Genomic DNA, 18,527 nt, shown 5'->3' with positions numbered 1-18,527 from the left:
GATAAACTCAGTTCTTTCTTTCCCCTGCACCTTTAATATCAGATGATGTCCACCAAAACTCATTTTGCAGATGAGTGAACTGAAACCTTTTCCCTCAGGGAGGGGAAATTAGCAAGTAGAATCATGAGCCCATAGATTCCAAGCCATCCCTTGGCTCCTAATCCAATGAGTGCCGGCCATTTCTGCTACTCCATCTTCCTCTCTCTTACATTTTTCCTCTCTTCTCCTCCCTTATGCGACAAATTCTCCAACAGGCAGCCTATATTTTATGTGCTTACCTCTTCACTACCCACTTATTCTTTGTCATTTGCTCTTTAAGAGCAAAGGACAAACAACAACTTTTTAAAATTTTGTTATTTTTATTTTATCAAGTAACAAGCATTTTAAAATAATTTTTTATTTTATTTTTCTCAATTACATGTAAAAACCACTTTTAACATTCATCTTTTATATTCCAAATTCCCCCCCCTCCCCCCTCCCTTCTTGAGAAGGCAAGCACTTTGATATAGATTACACATGTGCAGTCATGCAAAACTTTTCCATATTAGCCAAGTAACAAGCATTTTTAATTAATCTGTCCCTCTTCTCCACATTTTAAAAAAGAAAACCAAAAAAAACCCCCAAAAAACAAAAAACCAAATTCCTCAACATAGCTACATAGTCTAGTCAGTCAGTCAACAAGGATTTATTAAGCATACAGCTATGTGCACTGGGCTATGCTCTGAGGATACAAAGAAAAGCAAAAAGCCAGCCCCTGCCCTCAAGGAGCTTGCAGTCTGAGGGAGAGACAACATACCAACAATTATGTACGATCAAGATATGTTTAGGATAAATTGGAGATAATCAACACAGGGAAGTAGGCACCAGTCAAGCAAAACAAATTCCCACATTAGCCATGTCCAAATACGATTTTTTTTTCTGAATTTAAGCTCATCACCTCTGTGTCAGGAGGTATGGTGTTTTTTCTTCCTTCTTTTGGATCCATGGGCTATTATGACGTTGATCAGAGTCCTAAGGTCTTTCAGAGCTGTTTTTCTCTACAATGTTGTTACCATTGTATAAATTGTTCTCCTGATTCTGGTCCCTTCACTCTCCATCAGTTAATAAAGTCTTCCCAGGTTCATCTGAAACTATCCATTTTGTCATTTCTTATAGCACACTAATAATAATCATATGCCACAATTTGTTTAGGCATTCCTCAATAGGTGGGTACCCCATTAGTTTATGGTTTGGGGCTACTGTGAAAAGCCCTGTTATACGTATTTTTGTACATATCAGTTCTTTTTTTCTATCAGGTTCCCATTGGGGAGCCTTTTGTTTATTTACTAGCTCTACCCCCTGCCCAAAATGGCCAGATTAATCCCAGAAGGCCAGGCAAGGGGGAAGGGTGTCCAGAGTTGGACATTCATCTGCCCTAGGTTCACAACATGGCAGACTGACCCCAGAACTCATCTAGTCCCAACTCCTCAATTTCCAGAAGAAATTGAGACCTAGACAAGGTAAGTGATTTGCCCAAATATACACAGGTAACAGAGGTTACACAGCAAGTCCAGGTCTCCCAGCTACAGACCTACACTTTCCCTCTCTGCTCCACCATTTTTTTTAACCCAAGGCTTAAAGCCCTTCACAAACTGTCTCCAGCCTATCTTAGTCCTCACCCACATTTTAGCTAAATTGGTCAAGAGAGGCAGCTAGGTGGTTCAGTAGATAGCTGGGCGTGAAATCAGAAAGACCTGAGCTCAAATTTGGCCACAGACACTTACTAGTTATGTGATCTTGGTCAAATCATTTAACCTCTGTGCCTCAGTTTCCTCATCTGTAACACGAGGACAATAATAGCACCTACCTCCCAAGGTTGTTGTAAGGATCAAATGAGATAATATGTGTAAAGTGCTTAGCATACTGCCTGGCACATTGTTAAGTGCTATATTAATGCTAGCTATCATCATCATCATCATTACTTTCTGTTCTGTAGCCAGATTCCACTCCAGACCCAATTCAGGTACCACTTCCAGGGCCACCTCCTCTTGTACAAGGCCTTTCCCAACCTCCCCAGTTGTTATGGCTCCCCTTCCTCCAAATGACTTATCATACATTTCATATTTGTTGTCGTTCATCCGTTTCTAAGAGGACCAATGATTTCATATATACTTCCCTAGTAGAGTATAAGCACCTTGAGAACAAGAACCTTTCATTTTTGTCCTTCTGTCTCAAGTACCTAACACAGCAAATGGCACATAATATGTGCTTCATAGATGTAAGTCAAATTGAATTGATTGAAACTGGAGTGATTTAAAGCAGAGTATCCAAGTGCTAGGACAGCTAGGTGGTGTAGTGGATAGAGTGTAGGGCCTGGAATTAGGAAGACCTGAGTTCGAATCTGACCTCAGATACCTCCTGGTGACCCTGGGTAACTCATTTCACCCTCTTTGCCTCAGTTTCCTCGTCTGTGAAATGAGCTGGAGAAGGAAATGGCAAACCACTCTAGTATCTCTGCCAAGAAAACCCCAAATGGGGTCATGAAGAATCAGACATGACTGAACTGGTTGAACAATAAAATTCAAATGTGTACCCTTCTCAGTATATGTGAGGGTGATGTCGGGAAGTCTCCCCATCCCCACCCTCAAGGCAAGTCTCCACACCATTCCCTACAGCCTGGGCCATACCCTTCTGTTGGACTGCTACGCCCTCCCAAGTTCCATTACAGGGAAGAACCGCAAGCTGGTGAAGTAACTCTTTCTGACTAGTCCCCGATTCTTTGAGTGGGAGTGGGAGAAAAAAAAACATTGTTTGGGGTTTGTTTGTGGGTTTTCCTCATTTTGTTTTTTTGTAATTATAAGCTTAGGACCCATCAACAAAAACAACCATTTAAATAAACAAATATTAAAAAATGAGATCATACCCAAAGTCATAAACTCCAAACTCTTTACAATTTGTTTTATAAAGCGTATATTCACTTTAGTGTTTGCCTCTGCAGTTCCTTCAGATCTCTTTTTCTTCTTTGTAAAAACAGGTTTTTTTTTTATACCATTTTATTTCACTTGATGATTGTCAGCTTTTTCTCAAATTCCTTTTCTTTGACTTTATTTTTATTGCAAGCTTCATTCAATTTGTAGCACATAAAATTTTTATATTTTCGGAGCCCGATTTTTCTTTTATAACTTTAGGAACCTTTGTTAGGCTCTAAAAATAAAAATGGAGCAGTATAAGTGTTTTATTTTTATATTTCAATCTTAAAATAGAAGTTTAAATATTTTTAAAAGCCAGCCCATAAATAAAGTGACAAGACAATAAGCCTGTTTGCCATTTTTTCCCAAAGAAAGAAAGGCACAGAATCAGGAAGAAGAGATGGAGGAAGACTGGGGAGAGGGGAGAAAATGGAGAATGAAGAAAATAAGGAAGGGGGACAAATTATATTAAGGGGAAAAAAAGAAAAGAATGAAGCATACAGAAAGAAGGAAGGAAAGGTGAGGTGGAGGAAAGAGTGTCTCCAAGATGGAGCCCAATTTTCCTACTTCTTTCTTAGCCTCCAACACTTGAGGGCCTGGGCTCCTTTATCAAGCTTTGTACCATCAGAGCCACAGAGGAAGCTATCTCTACCTCTCCAACACCAGCTCTGCTGTAGCTCAGATAAGGAGAGGAACAACTTCAGGGTTTGGTGTCAACTATAGGGAGAATGAGACTCTGAGGGGTACAGTCTGCCCCAGTTCCCAGTCCTTGGGTTCCTTTGAGTCTTTGGAAGTCTTTTCCATAAGAAAGGGTTCAGAAAATTTTTTTAAAGGCCCCTTACTTTGCAGATAATTTTTCCATCTACTACCTCAGCCCTAAGAGGGAGGGAAGATGAGTATTATTATACCCATTCAACAGATAAGGGAACTGAAGGCTGGAGAGGCTAAGTGCCTTATTTATCACCACTTAAGACCTTGGTAGACCTACGCCTGAAACCCAGGGATATAATCAAAGAGAAGGAGGAGGAAGAGAAAGAAGAGGAGGAGTAAAAGGAAGGGGGTGGAGAAGAAAAAGAGGAGGAAAAGGAAAAGCTATCAACTGTTAACACACTCCTTTTAACTGAAGGTGGAAAGGCCCTGATATTTTCGCTGTCTACTGATAACCTAGCGATGGTTGCTTTCTGAACCTTGGCTTCATCAGGGTCAAAGTCTAGGGTAGGGGGCATGCCCAGAGCCAGACTCCTTCCCCCATCCAAGAAGAATTTATCCTGTGCCTCCTCTGCGGGAGAAGGAGAAGTAGATAGCAGCACCTTTAAACTCTGAGCTTGGCCTCTTCCCTGAATATAACCCAAATCTGAAAGTCACTCAGGTTACAGAGTCGGGATCAGTGGATGGCATCATTACTAAATCTTTCCAGCTGTGCGCCAAGGGCAGGCGGAAGGAAATAAGCATTTATTAAGCACCTACTATGTGCCAGACACAATGCTAAGTACTTTTACAAATATTACTTCATTTGATCCCTCCGATAACTCCGGGAGGTAGGTGGTATTACTATCTTCATTTTATAGTTGAGAAAAATGAGGCAGATAGAGGTTAGGTGACTTGACACTTACTAGCTTTGTATCCCTGAGCAAGTCACTTTACCCTGTTTGCCTCAGTTTCCTCATCTGTAAAATGAGCTGGAGAAGGAAATGGCAACCCACTCTAGTATCTTTGCCAAGAAACCTCCAAGAAGGGGTCACGAAGAGCTGGACACAACTAAAACAACTGAACAACAACAAATTAAATGTGACTTACATAGCTAGTAAGTGTTTAAAGATGGATTTGAATTCAGAGCCCTATCTACTTCAACACCAGCTGCCTCAGTTGAGGAGACTGAAAAAGACAAAACTCTTACACTTAAAAAGAAAATTGGTAATATAACCTCACCCAATACTCCAATTTTCTCTTTCTTCCCATTTTTCTACCCTGGCTCAGTCTCTCATTATTTCAATGCTTCAATGCCTTTCCACCTCCAACCCATCCGACATACTACAGCTAAATTCATCTTCTGAAAGTACAACTCTGATCATGTCATTCTGCCCCAGAATTTTCAATGGCCTCTCCTTCCCTAATAGATAAAGCTGAAATGTCATGACCTTGTGCTGGGGGCTCTCTATGATTTCTAGCGTTATCTAACCCCTAAGAACATAGGACCAAAAGTACTCAGAGGGACAGGAAGTGACCCCACAGAAAGCAAAGAGGAAAAGGACCCATATGTACAAAAATATTTTTAGCAGCTCTTTCTGTAGAGGCAAAGATGGGAAACTAAAGGGCAGCTATCATCTGGGAAACGGCCGAACAAATTATGGTATACGAATGTAAAGTACCATTGTACGTTAGGGGCAGCTAGGTGGCGAAGTGGATAGAGTCCTGGGCCCGGGGTCAAGATGACCTACGTTCAAATCCAGCCTCAGACACTTACTAACTGTGTGACCCTGGACAAGTCACTTAACCCTGTTTGCCTCAGTTTGCTCATCCGGAAAAGGAAATGGCAAACCACTCCAGTATCTTTGCCAAGAAAATCCCAAAAAGGGATCACAAAGAGTTGAACACAATGGGAACAACTAAACAACGACATTGTGTCTTAAGAAATGATCAAAGAGGGACAGCTAGGTGGAGCAGTGGATAGAGTACCGGCTCTGGAGTCAGACCTGAGTTCAAATCCAGTCTCAGACATTGGATACATATTAACTGTGTGACCCTGGGCAAGTCACTTAACCCCAGCTGCCTCGCAAAAAAATAAAAATAAAAAAAAGAAATGATCAAAGGCATGGGTTCAGAGAAACCTGCGAAGACTTGTATGAACTGATGTGCACAGAAGTGTGCAGAACCATGAGAACCATTTATAAAAGGCCGTTTTAAAGACAAACAATTTGAAAGACTTAATAACTCCAATCAATGCATTGACTAACCACAGTTTCGTAAGGCTGATAATTATACATGCTAGCCACCTCCTGACAGAGAGATATGGCCTTAGGTACAGAAGGAAGAAGGCCAATGTACAAATTTGTTTGGCTTTTCTGAGTCAGTCAGTAAACATTTATTAAGTATCTACCATGTGCCAGGCACTGTGCTAAGCTCTGGGGCTATAAAGAAAGGTAAAAGACAGTCCCTACCCTCAAGGAGCCAACAGTCTGATGGGGGAGACAATATACAAACAGCTATGCACAAAGAAACTATTTGTTATTTGTTCAATCATTTGAGTTGTGTCTGACTCTTCATGACCCCATCTAGGGTTTTCTGGCAAAGATATTGGAGTGGTTTGCCATTTCCTTCTCCAGCTCATTTTACAGATGAGGAAACTGAGGCAAATAGGGATGAGTGACTTGCCCAGGGTCACAGAGCTAATAAGTGTCTGAGGCTGGATTTGAACCCCAGATCATCTTGACTCCAGGCCCAGCGCTCTGATCCACTGTATCACCTACCTGCTATAAACAGGACAAACTGGGGATAATCACCACAGGGAAGGCCAGACTTGAGCAGAGACTTGAAGGAAGCCAGGGAAGCCAGCTCCATATATTTCTTACAGAGGTTTTCCTTTTTTTTTCCATTGGGAGAGGTGAGAGGAAAAGAAAACAAATGCTTGCAAATGGAAAAGTAAAATAAAATTAAAAAATAAAGAACACTGAATTTGTAATCAGAAGAAGCCCCAGCTCTGCCATGTGATATCTGGGTGGTCTCAGGCAAGTCACTTACAGAATTACAGAATATCAAAACTGATAGGAACTTTAGAGATTATAAATTCATCTCACCTGTCTGGGCCTCAGTTTCCTCATCTGTAAAATGAAAGAGTTAGACTAGATGACCTCTAGTCCTTCTGGCTGACATTCTGCAAATAATATCAAAGTTCACTGGCTGAAAATAAAAACAAGGCAGTATGTGATAAAGGTGGGGCAGGCTCCAGATAATAAATATCCAAAAGACTTCATGACAAATACATTTTATTTTAAAATCCATAACAAACCCAGGGCTTCTCCAGTCTCTACTAGGTGGGGTTCACAACTCACTCTCATCAAGCCAGGGTGCTAAGCTGCTGTTTGGATTAAAATCCAGGTCCCCTTTTTCCAGTATCATCCCCTACCCAACTCTACCCCACACCTTATTATTAAAAAGACCAAGAAAGCAACAGGGGCCATGGAACTCAAGGGGTTTCCATTTCTAATAAGGCCACTTTATGAAGCTCCATACTCTATCCCTCCACCCACACAGTCCAACAACCCTCACCAGGCCCAAGAGGGAACAAGGATCTCTTCCCCCCACCCACAAGGAGCTTCGATGTCCCCCGGACACCCCTTCCAGTTCCTATCCAATGGACGGGTTTCCACCTTCTGGGCTCTGTATGGACTCATTCTCTGGACTGGCCCAGGGCTAACAGCCGAGACCACCCTGCTCTTTTTCAGTCTTTTAATCTAGCTCAAGATCTCTTGGTCTAATCCCAAAACTTCTCTGGAACCTCAGTTTCCATATCTGTAAAATAGGGAATGTTTGTATTAGCTCAGTAGACGAAGGGATCGAGCGCTTGCTGAAGGTAGAGTCAGTAAGACTTAAATTCAAATCCCACTTTGGGGACTTCCTAGTCCAGTATAACCCAGAGCAAATCACTTAATCTCTCCTAGCCTCAGTTTTCCTAGCTGGAAAATGGTATAATAATAGCACCTACCTGACAGGGTTGTCATAAGGACCAAAAGAGATAACACAAGGCAAATCTTATAGCTCCATGTAGTTGCTAACTATTATTATTCTTATTACTTTACTGCATAGGCAGTAAAAAGGACTGGCCCCTTCTCTGTAGCCTATGCTTACAAGGTCACTGAGAAAAGCCCAGTGTAAACTGAGCTGTTATTATTATCATCTCCAAGCTAACCTCTCTGCTCAAGAGCTGGATCATGTCCATCCCTCTTCATTGGTTGTATGATTCAGCCTAAAACCACCAGAAGGGCCGGTAGCCAATGGCCTGGTATGAAGCCAGGAGGAGACCACCGAGCTGAGCCCGGGCAAGGCAGGAGGCCCGGTCAGGAGGGACAGGCCTTCCCAGCCCTCCCCACTTCATCAGCTCTATCTTCTCTTCTCCAAACTGCAGAAGGCAAAACAGGGTGAGAGGTTGTGTTTGTGATGCTTTTTGTTCTCTCTCTCTCTGTGTCTGTCTGTCTCTGTGTCTGAGTCTCCTGTCTCCTCCCTCCCTCCCTCTCCCTCCCTCCCTCTCTCTCTCTGTCTCTCTCTCTCTCTGTCTCTCTCTCTCTGTCTCTCTCTCTCTCTGTCTCTCTCTCTCTCTCTGTCTCTCTCTCTCTCTCTGTCTCTGTCTCTGTCTCTGTCTCTCTCTCTCTCTCTCTCCTGTGTTTCCTGCGGCTCTTTCTGTTTGTGGCTTCCTCCCCACCTCGGGGTGCAGAGCTGGTGGGAGAACCAGTTTGTCAAAAAATGGAAGACGGCATGACGAAGAGTGAAGAGTAAAGAATGCTGCATTCAGAGCTGGAGAACCGGGTTCGAATGTCGGTTCTGCTATTCTCTACCTAGAAGATGTTAGACATGCCCCTTTCCACCTCTCTGGGCCTCAGTCTCTTCATCTTTAACATGGGCGGGAAGGGGGCGTAGGATTGCATGTCCTTTAAGGTCCATTCCAGTTCAAAATAATAACAGCTAGCATTTACAGAGCACTCTAAGGTTTATAAAACACTTACACATATTCTCTCCTTAGATCCTCACAACGGTCCTGGGCATCTTATATGCCTATTTTAAAGGTGAGGACACTGAAACTGAGGATCTCAGAAGGACTGCCCAGGGTCACATTGTAAGTGTCTTGAGACTGAATTTGAACTCAGAACTTTAGGTCTCCAGGCCCAGGACTCTCTCTGCTCCACTACCTAGCATCCTATGATACCAGGCTGCTAAATGCCCTGCGCCCAAGGGCATGGCCACTGTCCAGGTTCCTCCCCCCTACAAGACGAGGGAGGGTCCTCAACCTGCCACCTGGCAGACAATTTCCACCTTCGGACAACTCATGTAGAAGCCTGGGCCTTCAATAACCAGAATCCACCACGGCTTGTGTCCTCCATCGGGAATCTGCAGATTCTCCCAACTTCTAGTTTTCCCCATTGCCCTTTCTGTTTATTTTCTAAATGCTTAAGTGTGTACGTGTTGTGTCCTTCCATAGAATATATCTCATTAGAGCCCCGCGACAACCTTGGGAGGTAGGTGTTCTTATTATTCCCATTTCACAGATCAGGAAACTGAGGCTAAGAATCTCAGCAGGCACATAGTAAGTGTCTGAGGTTGGATTTAAACTCAGATCTTCTTTTGAACTCAGGAATGTAAGCTCCCAGAGGACAGGAATGATCTCATTTTTAGGGCCTGGCACAGAATAAATGTTTGTTGATGGAACCAAAGCTGGTTGCCTTAGCAGCAACCAGCTTGGCTGATTTAGGACAATTGTCGAAGATCCGGGATTCTAGAAACTACCTTTCTTTTTCAAAGGTCACAGATCATCAGGTTCCACCAATCAGCCAATCAACGAACACTTAGAAAGCACCTACTGTATACAGAATGCTGGGCTAGACTTGGGGGAGAAGCAAAGACTAATTTCAAACAAACAGACTCAAAGACCTGTGCCCTGTGGGAAGGTTTTGCTTGTGGCCTTCCAACACCCCCCTTTTATTTACTGGAAATCCAGAGGAAAAAGCCTTCATATCTCCGAATCCCCAGAGGAGGTTTCCTTCAGAATTCCAAAAGTGTTTAAAGAAAGAACAATTAATTCTCATTCTGCAAACATTTGTTAACATTTGCCTACAAAGATAAAAAACTGTTAACAAAAAAAAAAAAAAAGCCACTGCCCTCAGGGAGCTTGGTGGGGAGGGGTGAGCAGAAGGGTCTACATGGATAAGTAAATAGAAAATAATTTCTAGGGGAAGTGAGCTCATTGTGCCATTCCCTAATTTCCCAATTAAATATGTCCCTGATTTTATTCATTGAGCATTTATTAAGCACCTACTATGTGTCAGGCACAGTGCTAGGCACTGGGATCAAAAATAATTCACACATAACCATAAAGAGCTTAACTTGGGGGTGGGAACAGGCCCAGCCCAAGCGCAACAAAAGTAAATATAAAAAATACATTGTTTGTTATTGAGTCCTGTCTGAGGCTTCATGACCCTGAGAACCACATCGGCCACGGGGTTTTCTTGGCAAAGATACTGGAGTCGTTTGCCATTTCCTTCACCAGTGGATTGAAACAAGCAGAGGTTAAGTGAGTTGACCAAGGTCACATACCTAGGAAGTGCCTGAGGCTGAATTTGAACTCAGGTCTTCCTGATTCCGAGGCTAGCACTTTATCCACCGAGCCACCTAGGGGCAGAGTAGATAAAAAGTAAGTAGAAGAAATCAGGCTGGGCTTCCTGTAGGAGGTGGCATTTGCCCCAGAACCTGGATTGGGAGGAAGCCGGAGACTAGACCTCTTGTTGGAGAATTTGTCATAATAAAGGAGGAGAGGAGGGGGGAAAATGGGAAGAAGGGAGAAGAAACACGTACCAGCTGTAGAGTCCGAGGACATTCTGTGTGTGCACTTGGATGTGAAAAGAAATTGCATCTTTATTTCCATATAATTGGTTTCCTTTATAAAAGTCCTGTATCTTTTGTTTTGTGCATTTGAAAACATTATTCTGAGTAGAGGTTCCTAGATTTCCCCAGACTGTCAAGGGGGTCCATGATCCAAATGAGGTGAAGAATAAAAGTTATCCTAAAATGATGACAGTCTTTCCCTGGCCTGGTTAAGAGATGACTCCTTCATAAATAACTGTCATACAATCAATCAATTAACTGACAAGGATTTATTGAGTTCCCCCCAAATGCTAGGCACTGTATAAGGTTCTAGGAGTACAAAGACAAAAATGAATGAGTCCCTGTTCTCAAGGAACTCACATTCTCACAGTTACCAGGCCAAAGTGCCATAAGTGTTCTGTTTAAATAAAAATGCCACAGAAAATCACTTCTGGCCGGGTAATCAGGGAAGGCTTCAAGGAAGAGGTGGCTTTTGAGGTGGTCACAAAAGATGATCACAAAGCATTTCATCTCATTTAATGAGATGGTGTCTGTTGGAAGGAATTTCCTTCCTGACCACCTAACATCTAACCCACTCATGTTACTGATGGGGAACCCAAAGCCAGGAAAATTAAATGATGAATCCAGTGTCACAAATATAAATAGTTTGAATTCAGATCCGCTAATCTCTAGCTCCCTGTTCTTTTCAATATACATGGGGAAATGGGTTAAAACACACACACACACACACACACACACACACACTGTCCTGCCTGGAGGCAAAGCAATCCTGTGATCCCCTATTTTATCTGCATTCTCAGTCCTTGCCCCCACCCCCAGCACACCTAGCTGGGGGAACTGGGAAAGGTCTAAATCTTGCCTCCCTGCCCTGCTCCTGGAAGGCAGACAGACACACAGGACGTTTTTCCTGGTCCTCTGGTTAAAGATTCTAGAACAGCCCAGACAGTAACCACCACCCCCACTCCCAGCCCCAAACCACCACAGCAAGCCAGAAAATGAGTTAATGATTAAGGGGGGGGATTAAATATTAACCAATTGGTAGGAGGACATGGAGTCATGTCTGTGTCCGCACCTGAGACTATGCTAAAAATACCTTCTCCTGCCTGCAGGGGCCAGTTCTAGAGAAATCACATGGGGTCTGCTTGTGATCTGAGGTTTCCCAGGTGCCCCCCCCCCCCCCCTCCCCTCTGGAGTTCTGTCTGTCTCTTTCCATCTTTCTACCCCTGCCACACCCACCTGTCTGTCCCTCTTTCCTCTACTTTAATCATCATTGCGTGTCAGTTAACCAGAAATGCTCCAAAGTGTGGGATGGGGGAGGAGACAGGACATTTACCGGCCAGTCAAGCCTTCATCCACCCTCCCTGCCACGTCTGTCCCCCCTCCCCCAGGCAAAGGTAGAGACGGAGGCTTGGGCCAGGAAGGGAGGAGCAAAGGAGACAGACAGACATTCAATTCAGCAGGTCTGTACCAAGCAGCTACTGTGTGTGCCCACACCTAAGCTGGCACCTGGGCAGACACCAGAAAAAGCCCAGGCCCCTGCTGCGGAAGGTTGTGTTCTCTGCATCCAGGAGCTGAGGGGACTGTGGAAAGAGGTCAGAGGATCTGGGTTCAAATCATCTCTCCACCACTTAATACCTGAGTGAGGACCTTGGCCAACTCAAACTCCTCATCTAGAAAATAAGGAAGTTGGGCCTCTGAGATCATGACGTTTTCATTTTCATTTCTAGATGGCACAGTGGATAGAGTGCTGCACCTGGAAGACCAGAGTTCAAATCTGGCCTCAAGCACTAGTTATATGACCTTGGATAAGTCACTTAACCTATTTACCTTAGGGGTCCTAATAGTCCTTACCTCCTCCTAAGGTTGATGTGAGGATCAAATGGGACAATATTTGTAATGAAATTAGCACAATGTGTGATAAATTCCTGCTATTGCCATTACTACTATTGGTACTAGTACTATTTTTATATGTCAAATACTTCATAGGATCATAGATTTTAAAGCTGGAACGGACCTTACAGCCTGTCAAGCCCAAGCCCTTCATTTTACAAATGAGGAAACTAAGGCAATGTAGGTTAAATAGCCAACAAATATGGTTTTAAGCTTTGCTGAGTACATATTATCTTATTTGATCTGCAACAAACCTTTAAAGAAGGCGCTATGATTATAGCCATTTTACAGATGAGGAAATTGGGGCAGAGAGAAGTTAGCCAACTTGCCAGCTAGTAAGGATCTGACGCAGAACTTGAACTCATCTTCCTGACTCCATGTCCAGCCCTCTGTCCACTATTACAGAGTTCCACAACTAGTAAGTGTCTAAGGCAGGATTTGAATTCAGGTTTTCTCATCTCCAGATCCAATGGCCCATCTCTCTACACAATACTAACACCACACGTGTCCCTCATGTGTGCTCCCCTCAGCATAACCAGTCATCGTAAGCAATAAACCCGAAGGTCAGGTCTCAGGTCCTCGTAATTAACTTGGTGCTAAAACCAACCAGTATGAAATAAAGGCTTTTTACCTAAATGGAGATCCTTGGGCTAGAATGGTCAGGTCCATATTATTCAAAATAGTTTACAAATAGTTTACAGAAAAAATGATATGACCCTTCCCTTCATCAAGGCAAATCCCTTCTTCCAAATCATAGTCAGCTGCCTCCAGGAAGCATTCTCAGATTGACACCCCTTTTATGATGCCCCCCCATCCAACACTGCCCATTCTCTTCTCCCTCCCCCTCTGCAGTGACTCAAGAGTCTATCTCTCTGTAGCTGCAGGAAGTTGGTTGGTTCCACCTTGACGTCGAAAGTCAATTATTAGGTTAGGATTTGCCAGACTAGCTCAATAAAGGCTAGTTATCTCCTTCCAGGCATAAAGCCCGTACTTTCAGGGAGTTGTTACCAGTGGAATGTGGTGGCAGGTTTGACTCTCCTTCATAGCTATGAGTAACTGGGGGGAGGAGGGGGAAATGAAAAGCATGTAGAGGAGGGGAACCAAACCTATGATTTTATTGGTTAAAGGGAACTCCCCGACAAGAAAACTCCCACTACCAAAGCAGGTCAGTACCTTCCCTGCCATTAGAACACTGAGAGATTAAGTGATACGTCCACAGTCATTCACACAGCCAGGATGGTTCTGAGGAGGGAAAGGGGCTCAGGTCTTCCTGGCTAATACTCCAGCCACTAGACCAGCTGCCTGCATGAGCCCTCCAGCATACACATACACATACCATACACATATGCATATACACACAACACACACATACCACACACAATACACATACAGCTACAATACACATATGCATACACATGCAATACACATACAGCACACACCAGGCATACAATACATATACAATACACATATGTATGCACATGCAATACACATACACACATATATACATACACACAGAATATACAAATTATTTCTTTTGGGGGAATATAATTTCATATAAAATAGAATTTTTTTAAACTAGAATAAAATTTTAAAGTATTTATTAAAATATTGATAAAACTAATTTTTACTTGAAGCAACATGACATACATGTTAAAGGAAGGGATAGATATACAAACAATTCTTTTTAGGCTGGTACTTATTTTGCTAAACTCAACTTTCATCAATCAGGTTGAGTCAACAAACTGACAAGCATTTATTAAGCACTTACCACGTACCAGGCACTATGCTTAGGACTGAATCAATCTTTATTCAGTCATTTCAACCCCTTCTCCCTGCCCCCACCCTAAGGACCTCAAACCTCAACCTTGGCTTTGCTGTTGTTGGCGAGTGGTGGCCGGCTCTTCATGACCCCATTTGGAGTTTTCTTGGCAAAGATACTAAAGTGGTTTGCCATTTCCATCTCCAACTCATTTTACAGATGAAGAAAGAGAGGTAAACAGGGTTAAGTGACTTGCTCAGGGTCACACAGCTAGTAAGTATCTGAGGCAAGATCTGAATTCCCAAGTCCAGGCCTGGCACTCTGATGCACCACCTAGCTGCCCTGAATCAATCTTACTTAACTAAATATTGGCTTTCTATTTGAATCTGAAGTTTTTTATTTTTGTTTTTATTTTTTGTTTTTTTTTTCCCTTTTCTTGCCAACCTATAGAATGTTCTAGCACCCATTCACAATACCTCAGATGCTAAGAAAGTTATTCGGAACACTCCCTGTTCTCCTCCTGCTAGCAAGATTCTATTTCTTCCAATCAGAAGTTACCCTTGACCTGCCAAATCCTAGAGTCTCATCTGCCTGGTGCGTAGCAGAAGCGATGTTCAGAAGAGGCACATGTAATTTCTTGCCATGATGTCTTCTTAATCATGAGTTTTTCTGGAAGCAGTCAGCACTCAATCATTTATTAAGCTCTAGGCTTCTAACTGACACGCTTTTTTCTGCTCCCTTGTGATAAATGATTCTTCTTCATGATGTGGCATGTTGCTAGGCCTCTGCAATTTCACTTTAACTGCATTTAAAGGGACCATCTTTGGGAGCTGGGGTGGTGGTGGTGGTGCTTTAAGTCAGCCCAACAGAAGAGAATAGTTTTAAAGCACTGTCTAGTAATGCCCCCCTCCTCCTGGTCTCTTGTCTGTCTCTCTCTCTCTCAAACACACACACACACACACACACACACACACACACACACACACACACATCATTAGGCTTATATTTAAGTGTCACTTACGTGTATGCAACTCTAGGTGTTAGTCCTGTCACTCCCAAGGATAGATGCCTTATTGGGGATGAGAGCCAAGTGCTTCACACGGTAGTCAAAGGCTCAGGATAGGGGCTGAGAGGTGAGCATGGAACTGAGTGTCATAGATGGGATGGCAGATACGTTTGAGCATGGATGTACAGTGAGAAAAATGGGGTTGAGCAAGGAGGATGAATGGAGAAGATTGCACGTTCTAAGCTGAAAGCAGGACTTGACTGGTCCCTAGAGCTTATGCCAAAGTATAAGTACACGGGTTGGGGCGGGACAGAAAGAACCAGGGGTGCCTCTGCATCTTCCTGGGTCACTTAGAACAGAAAGCTGAGGATCTACCAGATGCCTCTGTAGAGCTGGGGTTTCCCAGGCAAGCAAATAGTAAAGGGGGCTGTGGGTGGAGGGGAATATGAAGTTAAGAGACTACGTGTGCTAAGTACTAGAGATACAAAGAGAAAGGTAAAAACAGTCCCTTCCTTCAAGGAGCTCACATTCTAACAGAGGAAGACAATCTGCAAACGGCTATGTACGGGTCATATATGTACAGGAGGAATTGGAGGTGATCCCGAAGGGAAAGCTCTAGTAATTCAGGGTGACCAGTGTCATATGTGTGTGTGTGTTTGCGGGTCCATGTCTGTCACCCTGTGTCCCTGCGCTTATTGAGGTACTCTGGAGGCACAGATCCAGGAGCTAGACCTTGTTCCCTTCAGGGGCTCCATCTCCCACGTCTCCCTTCAATACTGGGCAAATCTACTTAACCTCATCCCCTCGTTCTCTGGGGCTAATGTTTGGGGTATGGGTGGAAGCTGTTACTTGGCTGGAATCCCAAGCACACTTACACCCTCCACAGAAACCTGTTTTCCCCAACCCAGGGACCTCAAACCTTGACCTCGACTTTGTTGTTCGGTCATTTTTTTTCAGTCCTGTCCAACTCTTCATGACCCCATTTGGGGTTTTCTTGGCAAAGATACTGGAGTGGTTCGACATTTCCTTCTCCAGTAGATTAAACAGAGGGTTAGGTGACTTTCCCAGGGTCACACAGCTAGTAAGTATCTGAAATCATATTTGAATTTGGGTCTTCCTGACTCTAGGCCCAGCACTGTATCCATCAGCCATCTAGCTGCCCCCGACCCTGGCTTCACCAATTCCTAAATGTTTATGCCCAGAAAAAGAAGTTGGGGTGGGGCAAAGGCACAAGGGTAAAGGAAGTGACCCTAAAGGTAGATAGTTAGGGGATGACATCTTAACACAACCCCACCTTGACACAAGTCAAGAGAATGACTCAGACCGAAAGACCATTATCTCAGTCCTACTAACCTGCTAACCTTCTGACCATAGAGCAGACCAAAGTTCAACTTCTCCGAGGCTCTGAGTGCCTCTCCCTTGGTTCCTCTGACTTTCTGTCAGTCTCTTTTCCTCCCACACTGAAAGAGAAACAAACTTATACACCTTAATAGTGAAACACAACGCAGCCACATATGGAGACACACAGGCAGAGGGAAAACACCCCCCCCCCCCCCCCCCCCCCCGACTGAGCTGTTAGATATACTTGGGGCGTGTGTGTGAGAATTCCAGCAGGTGTCTGAGGAACTACCTACAGCCTGAGGTCTCAGAAGCCAAAGGCCCAGACTAGACACCTTCATTTACATATGTTTGCATACAGCACACTGAAAGCTCTAAATCCTCAGATAGAATCTAGGGGCTTTATTAACCCTTTGGGATTTCATCCAACTCCTCCAGGAGACTGGCTCATCCCTCCTGGGAACTCACTGTTGAGTCTAAACATGGATTGTGAATAAAAGGCTAGGGGGAAAGAAGAAGGTGAAGGTCCACCAGCCTCTGGCACATCCCAGTCTGCTCTCCACCTTCCTGAGAATGATGCAGAGGTTCCACAAACTGAGGAACAAACTTTTCTTGTCTGTTTTTAAGGAAGTCTACTTTGGAGTAGAGGCAGGCAGGAAGGAAGCAAGTAATGGAGGGAGGGAGGGAGGAAGGAAGGAGGGAAGGAAGCATTTATTAAGCACCTACTGTGTGCCATATACTGTGCTAAGTGGATTGACAAATACTATGTCATTTGATTCTCACAATGATAGGAGAAGGGAATGAGAGTTTGAGGGGTGGGAAGGTATCAAGAAGATGGCAAATTCGAATTTCCTTTTAAGGAGAAGACCCCAAGAAGGTCGGCCAGCGTGGTGATAGGACAAACTGAAAGAAGCTTGAACCTAAAAGAGAAAAGGGAGAAGAGGAGACCTTTAAATGCCTACTTTGTGCAAAGCACTCTGCTAGAGAATACAAATGAAAAAATGAAATTCTCTCTTCTTCTCCTTCAAGAAGCTTCCGTCCTACTGGACACCTGCAGCTCTCCAACTATCTGAAACAACTGACTACCAGTAACAACAACCTATGAGAGATCCCGAGGAGCAATTAGTGCAAGTTACAAGAGAAGCAGATTTTGCCTTGATAAAAGAAAAACAATTCTAACCATTGGAGCGGTGTCAAAGTACGTTGGATTGCCTCACGAAGTAGTAAGTTACCCATTACTGGAGTCCTTTAAGCAGAGGCCAGACGAAGGGTGGGGCACCTGAGGCCTGGGCGCCCCACCCCGGGTTAGTTGACCATTTGTTGGAAATCACGTAGGGGGAATTCCTGTTTAGAGACAGGTTGGACCAAATTATTTCTGTGGTCCTTTTTTTAATCTTGAAATTCCATGAGTCTGAGGATGGTAATGGCCTGGGCAGAGAAGTCAAACACTCCGTGTAAGGCCCAAATAAGATTAAAATGTAATCGAGAAATAGTTAACAAAATAAATAAAAATATAATTTAAAAAATAGATAACATTACATTTTAAAACTAAATCAGTATGCTGACCACTGGGATCCTTATGTATGGATTAATGGCCCCATTTAAATTTCACACCTCTGGTCTAAAGGCTAGGGAGAGATTGAGGGGTTGGAAATAGGCAAGATAAGGGCTTGGGGGAAGACTTGGAATTAGAGGATAAGAAATGGAGTCAGTCGGTCAACCAGCATTTATTTAGTAAGCACCTGCTAGGTGCTAGTCACTGTGCTAAAGGCCAGGGATACAAAGAAAGGCAAAAACAAACAGTGAGTCCCTGCTCTCAAAGACCTCACCGTTTTAATGAGGACTCATAAAATGGAGGACTGGGATGAGTGAATTTCAGGTATGAGGATGGGGATGTAGACAATGGACTTAGAGATTCCTGATCCAGGAAGTCCTTAGAAGAGTCATTTTGTGTGTGTGTGTGTGTGTGTGTGTGTGTGTGTGTGTGTGTGTGTGT

At 43.6% G+C, this 18,527-nt stretch overlaps 1 long non-coding RNA gene across 1 annotated transcript in view; it reads right to left on the bottom strand.

Annotated features, from left to right (window-relative positions):
• The window catches only part of LOC114045518, a 117,734-nt gene that overhangs the window by 86,278 nt on the left and 12,929 nt on the right, over positions 1 to 18,527 (bottom strand). The window lies entirely within an intron of this gene.

The sequence above is a fragment of the Vombatus ursinus genome, unplaced genomic scaffold, assembly GCF_900497805.2.
Source record: "Vombatus ursinus unplaced genomic scaffold, bare-nosed wombat genome assembly UNPS02014778.1, whole genome shotgun sequence".
Classification (NCBI taxonomy): Eukaryota; Metazoa; Chordata; class Mammalia; order Diprotodontia; family Vombatidae; genus Vombatus; species Vombatus ursinus.
The sequence above is the reverse complement of the archived record's forward strand: the minus strand, read 5'-3'. Positions and strand labels throughout refer to the sequence as shown.